Source organism: Mesoplodon densirostris, chromosome 7 (assembly GCF_025265405.1).
Source record: "Mesoplodon densirostris isolate mMesDen1 chromosome 7, mMesDen1 primary haplotype, whole genome shotgun sequence".
NCBI lineage: Eukaryota > Metazoa > Chordata > Mammalia > Artiodactyla > Ziphiidae > Mesoplodon > Mesoplodon densirostris.
In genome coordinates this window covers 113,901,463-113,913,556 of record NC_082667.1, presented here as the reverse complement: position 1 = coordinate 113,913,556, position 12,094 = coordinate 113,901,463, and the positions used below count along the sequence as shown (strand labels likewise).

Genomic DNA, 12,094 nt, shown 5'->3' with positions numbered 1-12,094 from the left:
AACTAAGCAGCAGTACTGATTGGTCTAGTCACCAAAGGGGGAGAAATATTCTCAACTTCCCTTTCCTGCCAAAAAGCAATAAATATTAGTTTCTTGAAAGGATTGGTTTTCATCAGGAGAAAATTGTATACACATGCTATCTTTCAGCTGTGAATACACAAGTTTAAGGTCAATCTCTTCTATAAACTCAGCTGTTTATAGAACAGATTACCCCATCATCTCTACTTGTGAGTAACTACAGAGGCTATCAAGTTAAAGCAAGGCCTCATTAGGAACGGACTACTAGTTCATCACCCTGCAGCCTTCTAGAGTTTACAGACCATTCTGGCTCACAGCAAAGAATTGCCAGAATGTAAACATCAACCACACAGAGAGGTTGCCAAAGTTTACAGGTTATTAAAAAAATTCACTAGCCCTTTCCATATTTAGTGCTATAGTCGTATTATTGCCCTATGGTGATACTGCCTAGTGGTACTAAGTGCTGGTTCTAGAACCAAACTGCCGGGATGTAAATCATGACTGACTCCACCACTCCATTTGACTACAGGGAAGTTACTTTGGTTCCTAAGTCTCCACTGCCTCACTTCTAAGAGGGGTAACAGATAGCCCCTACCTCCTAGCTCATAGGGTTGCTGAATGAATGGAGATAACATGGGTAAAACAGGTTTCATTCAGTGCTTGGCACATGGAGAGTACTCACTAAATACTGGCTTACTATTACTCCTACTGCTACTGCTACCACCGTTACTACTCCCATCACCACCCAGTGAGCATGGCAGCATTAATGTAGGGCTGGGGACTTATTTACAAATTTTGCTAAACAGATTTGATCTAATATTTTTTGGTCCTGGGCCTATGCTAATTAATGCCAATGAATGATTCAGGCAGTAAAATGTCTGACATTTGTAATGTCACTCCTCCTTAACTAGAAGATCTTCCCTTCTCCACCTGTCTAAATTTTATGCATACTTCAAGGCCCTACTCAGAATATACTTCGGAGATGAAGCCTTTTCAGATACCTCCTGCCATAATGATCTGTTTCCTTTGAGCTGAGCTCATGGTAAATATTTACTGCCTAAAATATTCAGTGGGCAATTAATCAATCACATATTGGCATGGCTTCTTTTCATTTTTGTCCCATTATTAACTCATGCATAGTGTTGTGATTTTCTTTGTTTGTTTAATATCTTTAGACTGTATAGCTCTTGAGGGTAAGAACCATATCACAATGATTCTTTCTATCATGAACAGGAACTTTGCACATAATTGGCACTCAATAAATATGCTAATCAGTGAGTTTTCTAATCACTTCTGATATATCAAATATCAAATGCATTTTATAAAGTATGAAAAGCAGGTGTATCAATAAACTCAGCTCAGAGTAGTTACAAACAAAAATGCATCATAGCCACCACTGAATTACTAATTATGTCTACCTCTCCATGGGGATTCCAAAAGTAAGAGATCACATGATAGGGCAATGAATCAGTAACAGAGTCAGAAATACTTGCTTCTGAGCACAAGCTAAATTCTTCTGCAAAAACTACAGCCACAGTAGATTTAATACTGGATATATAACTTTGGTATCTATACTATATTATATGTCTTATACGCAAGAGTTAGTAATTTCTGCCATACTTCAGACCAATAGGCACAGTGTAGTAACTAAAGAGGAATATATGCACATTGCTGGTGAGACTGTAAAATGGTGCAGCTACTGTAGGAAACAGTGTGACAGTGCCTCAAAAGATTAAACATGGATTTACCATATGATCCAGAAATCCCACTTCTAGGTATATACCAAAAGAACTGAAAGCAGGGACTTGAATAGCTATTTGTACACCAATATTCATAGCAGCATTATTCACAATAGCCAAAGGATGGAAACAATCCAAATACCCATAGGCAGATGAATGGATAAGCAAAATGTAGTATGTACATACAATGGAATATTACTCAGCTTTGAAAAGTCAATTCTGACACATGCTACAACATGGATGAGCCTTGAAGACATAACACTAAGTGAAGTATGCCAAACACAAAAGGACAAATCCTATGCGATTCCACTTATATGCAGCATCCAGAGTAGTCACATTCACAGAGACAGAAAGTAGAATGATAGTTGCCAGGGGCTGGGGAGAGTGGGGAATAGGGAGTTATTGATTAATGGGTACAGAGTTTCAGTTTGGGGACAAAAAAGGTCTAGAGATGGACAGTGGTGATGGTGGTACAACAATGTGAATGTACTTAATGCCACTGATCTGTACATTTAAAATTGGTTAAACTGGGGGCTTCCCTGGTGGCGCAGTGGTTGAGAGTCCGCCTGCCAATGCAGGGGACATGGGCTCGTGCCCCGGTCCGGGAAGATCCCACATGCCGTGGAGAGGCTGGGCCCGTGAGCCATGGCCGCTGAGCCTGCGCGTCCGGAGCATGTGCTCCGCAGCGGGAGAGGCCACAACAGTGAGAGGCCCACGTACGGCAAAAAAAAAAAAAAAAAAATTGGTTAAAATTGAACATGTTATATATATTTTACCACAATAAAAATACTTCAAAAAATAGGGAATAAATAAAATATGTTATACTAAAAAAAAAAAGATAAATACAGGTCAAGTCCAAAATGTCTGATTCTTACTCCCTCAGCACAGTTATCAAATTAATGCCAACAATTCACTTAAGGATCTTAAACAGTAAGTGAGGGATAAATTAGCCAAGTCTCAATAAATGCATTTTGTAGGAGATATGATTTATAATGTATAAATCTTACATTTTTTTTTGGATTCCTTTACTGGTGTTCACATGGAAAAATGTCACTAATGGATGAGGGATTAATAGAGTTAACATTTAAACTACGATCTCCAAAGGGATTTGCCTTTATAAAATGTATGCCTTAAGTTACTAATAGTACCTATGAGAAAATATGATCCTCATATAAGTCACAACAATAAGGGTTTAATAATCTAGACCTGTTTCCAACATTTTAAGAATCATGATTCTTTCCTAAAATTCTTTTTTCATTTACCTATAACTAAATAACAATACCATGTTATAAATATAATAAAAATATTCTCAAAAATGAACTACCTTCATTGAGATAATGGCACCCGTCAACCAGAACTTAGTATTTGAGAGATTCATTGCATTAAATCATTATTTTAAAATAAAATGTTATAAATATATGTCTAAGCATAAGAGGGAAGGGAGGGTGCTAAAGTTCCTGAAAAACTGCCTCCCCAGACTTCATAATACAGTTGAGCCTCATTATTAGCAAATTCTTTATCTGCAAATTCACCTACTCGAATTAATTTGTAACCCCAAAATCAATACTTGCAACATTTTCACAGTCATTTGCAGATACTTGCAGAGTAAGAAAAAATGTGAGTCACCTGACAGACGTGTACATTTCCAGCTGAGACAGAACAAGGTGTCGCTCTGCCTTCTTGTTTCAGCTCTCATACTGTAAACAAGTGTCCTTTTCACGGTCTATTCAGTGCCAGGTTTTTCATATTTTTGTGCTTTTTTGTTGATTTTACTATTGAAAAAGGCCCCTCAGTGCGATGCTGTGTCCCTAAGCACAGGAAGGTTGTGATGTGCCTTATGGAGAAAATAGGTGTTAGATGAGATTTATTCTATCTAACTATAGTGCTCTTCACTATGAATCCAAAGTTAATGAGTCAACAATATATATTGAATAAGGTGTCTTTAAACAGAAACACATATAAAACAAAGTCAGTGTATATATGTCCATGCCACTCTCTCACTTCGTCCCAGCTTACACTTCCCCCTCCCCATGTCCTCAAGTCCATTCTCCAGGTCTGCATCTTTATTCCTGTCCTGCCCCTAGGTTCTTCAGAATCATTTTACATATATACACTACCAAATGTAAAATAGCTAGCTAGTGGGAAGCAGCCGCATAGCACAGGGAGGAGATCAGCTCAGTGCTTTGTGTCCACCTAGAGGGGTAGGATAGGGAGGGTGGGAGGGAGACGCAAGAGGGAGGAGATATGGGGATGTATGTATACGTATAGCTGATTCACTTTGTTATACAGCAGAAACTAACACACCATTGTAAAGCAATTATACTCCAATAAAGATGTTTTTTAAAAAAAAAAACAAAAAACAGAGTCAGGTATTGATCCCTTGACGAAAATGTTGTGTGCAAAGGCTGGCAGGACCCTAACCCTACATTTCCCCTGGGAGCAATGGTTCCATATTCACTAATTTGGTGTTCACGGCAACTTTACATAAGTACCATGAATAATGAGAATCAACTGTACTTTGTAAAGAAAACTCTGGAGGAAAAAAAATAGATCAGTGGAATTGAAAAGAGAGCCCAGAAACAGGCCTATGTAAATGTAGCTGCAAGCATCATAGACATCAGTAAGAAAAGGTTAAACTACACAAGAACTGTCCCAGGACAAGTGAACATAAATCTGGGAAAAATGAAAGGGAATCCTCATCTCGCAACACAGAAAAATTCAATCCAGCTAAAATGTGGAAAGCAAACTTTATTCCTATGAGAAGAAAATAGTTACTTTTTTAAAATAGGAAAAGAGCTCTAAGATCTTGATTTAGGGAACTATTTCATAAGCAAAATGCAAAAAGGAACCATAAAGGAGAAGTCAAATGAAAAACTTTTGATCATCAAAAGACTTTAAACACAGAAAAAGACAAGCCAAAAACTGGAAGATACTTGCAACACATGTAACTAACATGGGGAACTCCTAAAACCAATAGGAAAAAGGCAAACAACTCAATAGAAAAATGGAAAAGACATGAACAAGTACTTAACAGAAGATAAAATTCAAAAGACTGATAAATATATGTAAAAGATGTTCAAGTTCAATAATATTCAGAAACAGAAATTAAAATCTCAACAAACTACCATTTTATATAAATTAGCAAAACTTAAAAATTCTGACAATACCAAGTGCTAGAGAAAATGTGGAAGAATAGGAACTCTTCTATTGCTAGTGAGAGTACAAATACCTTGGAAAACCATTCATCACTGTCTAGTGAAGTTGAAGATGCACATTCCCTGTGACCCAGAAATTCTCCTTCTCAATGTAAACTCTACAGGAACTTGTAATGTGCACCACGAGAAAAGTACAAGAATGTCCACAACAATGGTATTGTTTGAAATTACAAAAATCCTGACCAAAAAAATGCTCTTACGTGCAAGAATAGGCAATTGGATACGTTGCATTATATTCATAAAATGAAATGTTTCCACAGCAACAACACATAATACTTGATCATTTGCTATGACTGCTTCCTTATCAACGTGAATGACTTTTAAAAACACCGTTAAATGGATAAAATAATCACAAGAATATATATAGCACAATCCCACTTAAACAAAATCAAAAAAATAGAAAATTAATCATCGTACTGTTTAGCGTTACATACATAGGTGATAATTGTAAAGAAAAGTCAGAGAACAATAAACACGAAATTCAGAACGGTGGTACCCTTGGAGGGTGGGGGTGAGGCACACAGGAGGCAAAAGCAGAATTCTTAATTCCCTCCTCAAACCTGCTTCCTCCTCCACCAAGTCCCCAGCTCCAGAGTTACATTTGATTTTTCTCTTCCTCTCACATCCCCGTAATTAACCAACCTCTAAAACACCCCAATTCTGCCCAATTCTTGCCATTTCCTCTACTTTTCTCTGGGTTAAGCCTCCACGAACCTCTCACTAGGGCTGTTGCAATAGCTTCCTCCCGGGTCACTCATGACCGTATAATTCATTCTCCAAGATCATCTAAGTGATCATTTCAAAATCTAAGTCAAATCATGTCCTTTAAACTGTCCAAAAGCTTCCCTTCACACTCAGAATAAAATCCAAATCTTTATCATAGTCTTCAGGGCTTCATTTTATCTGTTCTGTGCTTACTTCTCTGACCTTGCCTCCTCCCACCCTTTTCTTAGCCCACTAGGTTTCAGCCAGCGTGGCTTTCTACTTCTCAAACCTGCCAAGCTGATTCCCCCTCTTAAGGCTTTTACAGGAATGCCCTTTTCCTGGCTCTTGGCTTAGCTGGCTTCATCTCAGCATTTAAGCCTCAAATAAATGTAAGCACAAATGTCACCTTCTCAATGAAGCCGCCTCCAACCAGCCCATTAAAAATGGCACCACTGCCACCAGCAATCACTTATCACTTCATCCTCTTTCATTCTTGACAGCACTTATCCCGATCTATTAGTTCAGTGATAAACTCCACCCAGAACCAAAGTCCCACAAAGGCAGGGATCTGTCAGTCCAGTTCAGTGTGGTACGGAGCAGTGTCAGGCGCATGGCAACAAATATGTGTTGGATGAACAAAAAAGTGAATTTTTACTTTGAATAAATATGAAGTAGTATTTTCTGACAGTGACATGAAAATCACAAAAACCAGTGAGAGGTATTACAGATGGAAAGAAACTTTGAAAATCACTGGAAAAACATGCATCTAAGAGGAATTTTAGTTGAAGCCTTTTCTTAACAGTACTAGTAATAGATCACACTCCTAAGGACCATTAACGAATGATTAGTGAAAGTTTCACATAGCCAGAGTCCTGAGTTATGGAGGCGTGGCATCTGTTTAACTCTCCTAATTCGACCTGAGTTCAGTTATGAATCTGCACTGAAATTTGAGCAAGTTATTTACCTCTCTAGGCCTGCTCTCTCATTTGTAAAATGAAACTATTAATAGCTATTTCATAGAGTCACTGTGAAGTTTAAATGAAAAAAAAAAAGTTTTTAAAGCATCTAGCTGCACCTGGCCTAGCAAGTGGTCAATAAATTGTAGTTATTATTATGAAAACTGAGTAGGAAAGTGAAGAAAAATGGGAGAGCTTATGAGTCAAATAACCCCCAGGCACCTTCTGCTTCTAGCAGAGGTAGACTAATTATATACAATGTACTGGGACCATAGGCCAGGACTAAATCCTTTTCCCTCCAAAAAGAAGACCAACGTACACAAGGGTAATACGTAAGTATGGACAAAGCAGTTTGAGAACACCAAGGGAGTGACTCTCTTCAAGAAGGTCAGCCACACATAAACCCGAGTCTTAAAAGAGGTCACAGGAATTCCTAGATGAAAAATAAGGGGGAAAGGCACAAATAAGTGAAAGTGAGAAATGCAGTGGGGCTGATGTGGAGTGTGAGGGAGAAGGGCTGGAAGCTGAAGATGGGCCTGCAGGACCAGAGGGCAAGAGGCTAAGGTCCTCTGTTTACAAGTCTGCATTTTATCCTTCAGGGAGATGAAGGGGGGTGGGGGAAAGTCTAACATGTTAATTTGGTACCAATCCTTCAAAAGAAGGCAAAACACATCTTTATGAATTTAAACCTAAACACCATATAGGTCCACCAACTGTTATGTCTAAAATGGAAAATAAATGTTAAGCCTAAATTCTTGAAAACACGAGCAAGTTGCTTAACAATGACTGACGCAATCTATTCTCAAGTTTCATTACTTTGATGAGGCTCGTTATCATGAGCATCATGACAAAAGCAGATCATATCTATTGAGTTCACTATTTACCTTGTAGTATGTTGTTTTTTATGTGATATCATTCAATTCTCACAACACCTTTATAAAAGGTACTATTATTAACCCCATTTTACACATCGGAAAACTAAAGCAAAGAGAGGCTAGTCAGATGGCTAGTGAGTGAAAGAAGATTCAAATCTAGGCTGCCAGACTCCAAAGTCCTCAAATTAAACCAATATGCTGAACTGAAACTGCTCAGTTCATTTACATCATTTGCTAAAAAATTGTATGTGTACCTACTGTATTTTAAAGCATCATGCTAGGTCAGCAATTCTCAAGTTTTACTGTACATTAGAATCACCTGGGCAGATTCCTAGATTCTGATTCAGTAAATCTAGAGCAGAATTTCCAGAGATCTGCAATTTTAACCATTAGTTCAATCAATTCTGATTCACTTGGTCCATGAACTATCCTGTGATAAAACATGTACTAGGTGTCCTAGAGATCTGAGTATATTTGAGCCTCTGTCTCCGTGAGTCTACAATCAAAAAGAGACAGAAACAAGATACACAAACAGTAAATACAAAGCAATACAGGAAAAGTAGTATAAACAAAACGGCAAGAGAGACTTCAAGGAAGAAGGATCATCTGTAATGAAATGAAGATGAGTAGGATTTCATGAAGAAATGGAACATGTTTCCTACAGACTTTCAGGAATAATGTTACATACAAAAGAAGGTACGACGAGTAGACAGCTTGGCAGGAACAGAGGATCTGCATTTAGGAATGGAAAAATAATGTCAGTAAAAAGTAGAGGCTGTACAATGCCCTCAATGTCAAACTAAACACTATGGGCTTTATTCAGTGCTGGCACTGGGAAACTGCTAATGGTTTTTGAGGAGGGAAATTATAAATTACAGCTATATTCTTTGGAAGAGTACTCTGATGAAGCTATGCAAGATCAAGCAGATCGAGAACGGGAATAGTTAGGCTGTTAGCATTCCAATCCCAAAGAAATAAAAGCTAGAACACAGTAGTGGCAAAGAAAAAGGGAAGAACGGTACCTCTTAACAAGGAACTGCATGCAGGGCAAAGGCAACAATCACAGCTAAATGATTCCTTCACCTCTTAAGTCCAAATTGTATTACTATCAGTTTCATATGACTCTTTACAACTTTTTCTATACAGCCAACTAGGCCCAAAATATACAGAGTTCACTTATTTAAAACACAGCCCATGACTAAGATGTCAGCTAAAAGGTCTCTGAGCAGCCAAAATACATGTCACATAGTTGATACACTAAAAAAAAAAAAAAAGTATTTATATATATATATTATATTTAACATATATTACATGTAAATGAAAGAACATTATTCAGAGCTATATAATCTCATTCTACGCAAAGTTCTAACAAAGATAAGCATCTAATTTCCAAACCCACAGCAGTTTGGAAGCAAATATTAGAAGGGGAAAAGTGCCTGCTATAAGTGGAAATACTTAAGAGTCTGAGGTTCAAGAGAAGAAATGAAAACTATAAAAAAGCACACACAATCACTCAGGGTAAATTCTCCACAAGTGTTTACTGACAGGTACACATGATTCCCAGAAAAATGAAATTAATGAGAATCTTCCTTAATGTCCCAAACACCTACCACAAAAAGAAAACTTTTAAACATTCTTTAAAGCTAAATATTTTAAAACAAATATTTACCTGATTGGAAGGTAATTTTTAAAGGATGGCTGATACATGCCCGCATAGCCCCTCTCATCAGTAACCAAGACATAGTCAATAGTTAAAGGTAAGAAAGATATATTTTATAACACACAAGGTTTGAAGATAGTTAAGAGTGCTTTCATAAGGCATCTAATCAAGAATGTGGCCCCACTGGTAAACTTTAATTTGGGCAATACTTTCCTGATGGCTGTGCCTTTGAATTCCATGTTCCAAATAATACAAAGGCATCCTCAACAAAAATTAAAACTATTAAACTGGTCTTAAATACACCCTATAAATGTACCTACTGAAATCAGGCAACATCATTTGACACTCAACGCCCTGTAACAATAGGCTGTGTGACAACTTTTAAAAGGACTTTAAACATGGCCACACATGAAGGCCTCTCACTTTGTTCACCAACACTCATTAAAATTTATTATAATACTACTCATACAAGGACCTCACCTATTTTATAAACAGATGAAAACGCCATTTTTATGGAGGGAATTAAGATGTTAACTGACTCAAAGTTATACTTAAGCTTATGATTAAGTTACTAAAGCCATGAACCTGCGCCTTTAATCATGCAGAAAAAGTATACCATACATTAATTATTGGAGTAAGGAGGTATGGGTTTCAGCTTGAGATTTTTTAAACGGCAGAAAAGCAAAATTAGTGTATTAACACTGTAAGATTAAAATAAAATTACCTTAAAGATGCTGTAGGGATGAATCAACTATATGGAACTAGGCCTCTCATATTTCTCAGACCCAGCAAAGGATAGAGAAAATTAAAGCACACACTTATTTCAAAAATTTCACAAATGATCAGGCAACATTAAGCTATCAAAGATTAAGATTATGGTACAATTTGCTACACCTTATAAATACGTAAACAAATGAAGCAGTTAACCGCACCAGGTGGGCTCCACTCTACCTCCCCACCTCCCCATCCATCTCCTTATAATCATCCTTGTTCTCTAGAAACATACGTGAAGACACTAATTGAAGCCAAAGAAATGTGCCTTGGCGAGAGTGTCTGTCAAACTGCAGCTTGTGACCCATATATCAAGTTAGTGGATTTAGTCAGCATTTTTAATGGAAAAGAATGAAATATAATAGAAATTATCAGTATGCATCATTAGTGACGGGTAAATACTGCTTTGTGAAACTTTTCATTCCTATGTCGGTATGTACTAGATCATGATGTAAAATGTACTTCTAACTATGGAGCAAAAAGTTTGAAAGCTCCTACCCTAGAGCTTTAGGTCAAATGCCTCAGGACTCAAAGGCTGGATGTCTTCATTAGTCCTCCGAACCTACACATAATCTCTAAGCTCAAGATGGACTCGTGGAAACCAATTTAAGAGCTCCAGGGCAGCATAAGAAGAATGGGGACACGCCTCAACTAAACCTGTATCTGGACCTGAAAGAACTGCTGACTTCCCCAAACAACAGACCTAGGCGGTGCCTACAAGCTTCTGGTAGCTTAGCAACCTTCAGAGTAGAGCTCCTCCTCCCTCCACTGACTATAAACAGTTCTAGTTTTCCAACCAACTTTCCTAAACTACAACTTCTAGAATCACTGGACCCCAAGAGAAGACAGTATTAAACCCCCTTCTCGCTTCACCAATTCCCAGTATGTCTTCCTAGAAGAGGACCTTGAACTCTGTACTCCCCATTCCCAGCGGAGAATGAAGCTCCTCACAGATTCTTACCCTCCCCCTTTCCCAGATCCCAGGACGGGGTACCCTCTTCCCAGGCCCCAGCCTTCATCCAATAGCCTCACTGTCAGTTAATTGTCTTGGGGGCAAAATGATTCTCCCAAAAGTCCTTATTAAACTACCGCATCCTTCTACCAGCCCCCGGAAGGAGCAGGCCTAGAGTCCCAAGAGCCTGGGAAGGCCAGTCCGCTCCTTGCCCCACCAAACCTCCCTCGACAAACGTCCTTTATTTTTATTTTTGATTTTTTTTGGATTCAGTGGTTCAGAGACAAGTTTCTTATTTTCCCAGCAGCCCCAGAGTCGTCTCCATCTCCTACCAGCCAGGGGGCATCTCCTCATCCCCCACGCCCCCGGGGCACAGTGATTAGCCCGGATTCTCAGGAATTCGGACAGGGTCCCCCAGACGCCTTCCTCCAACCCGGGCCCCGACTCCCTCTCCCAGCCCAGGCCCTCCCCGCGCCGCCTCAGCCCAGGCCCGGCCCCATCTTCCCTCCGGACCGGGCAGATGTCCCATCCTCCCCTTCGCCCAGGCAGGCCTCGTCCCGCTCCGACTTCTTCCCGCTGTTTCCTCGCACGGCACCCCGGCTCCGGAGGGGAGCCCCTCGGGCCTCGAGCACCCGGCGGAGCCAGCAGGCCCGGGCTCCACTCACCCCTCAGCCCGGGAGGCGGGGGAGCTGCTGCGGCGGCTCCTCGGGCTGCGCCTCTCCTCCCCACTCCCGGCCGCCGCCGTGGCCGCCGCTCAGCCTCCGGCCTGCTCCCGGCCGGCTGGAGACCGGATCCGCTTCACCTCGTCCCCAACTCCGGCCGCCGGAGCCCAGTGTCCTGCATTGACCCGGAAGCAGCTTTCCCGGCCCAACAACAACACGTGACCCCGTCGCACGTGTCACGTCCGCTGCGTGAATGGGAGGGGGCGCCTGAGGAGCGGGTCCTCCCCGACCGAGCTGGGGTTGCCATGGCGACGGGGATGTCTGTGCCGGCCTGGTCGACCCTAGAAACACACCTCATCTGCTCTTCCTCTTGCCCGTCATGAGGGGACACCCTGGGTGCAAAGGAGGAGTACAAATTGTCACATCAGAGTGGAATAGGGGCAGGTCAGAGCAGAGCCTGGGCCTCTGCGAGGGTGCCGTCTTACAGAAAAGGAGCATTAAGTTGAACCTTCCATACTTACTTAGGATTTTGTCCTGATTC

General features: G+C 40.3%; 1 protein-coding gene across 3 annotated transcripts in view; it reads right to left on the bottom strand.

The window, feature by feature from the left end:
- The window catches only part of TBCEL (tubulin folding cofactor E like), a 72,752-nt gene extending 60,999 nt beyond the window's left edge, over positions 1 to 11,753 (bottom strand). For 2 of the 3 annotated variants that reach the window (XM_060103321.1, XM_060103320.1), the window contains exon 1: positions 11,557 to 11,753. The gene's annotated coding sequence lies outside the window, so the exon portion shown is untranslated. Of the gene's footprint in view, positions 1 to 3,383; positions 3,485 to 11,556 lie in introns of those variants that run through there. The other variant, XM_060103324.1, reaches the window with a different exon arrangement.
- Positions 11,754 to 12,094: the final 341 nt, after the last annotated feature.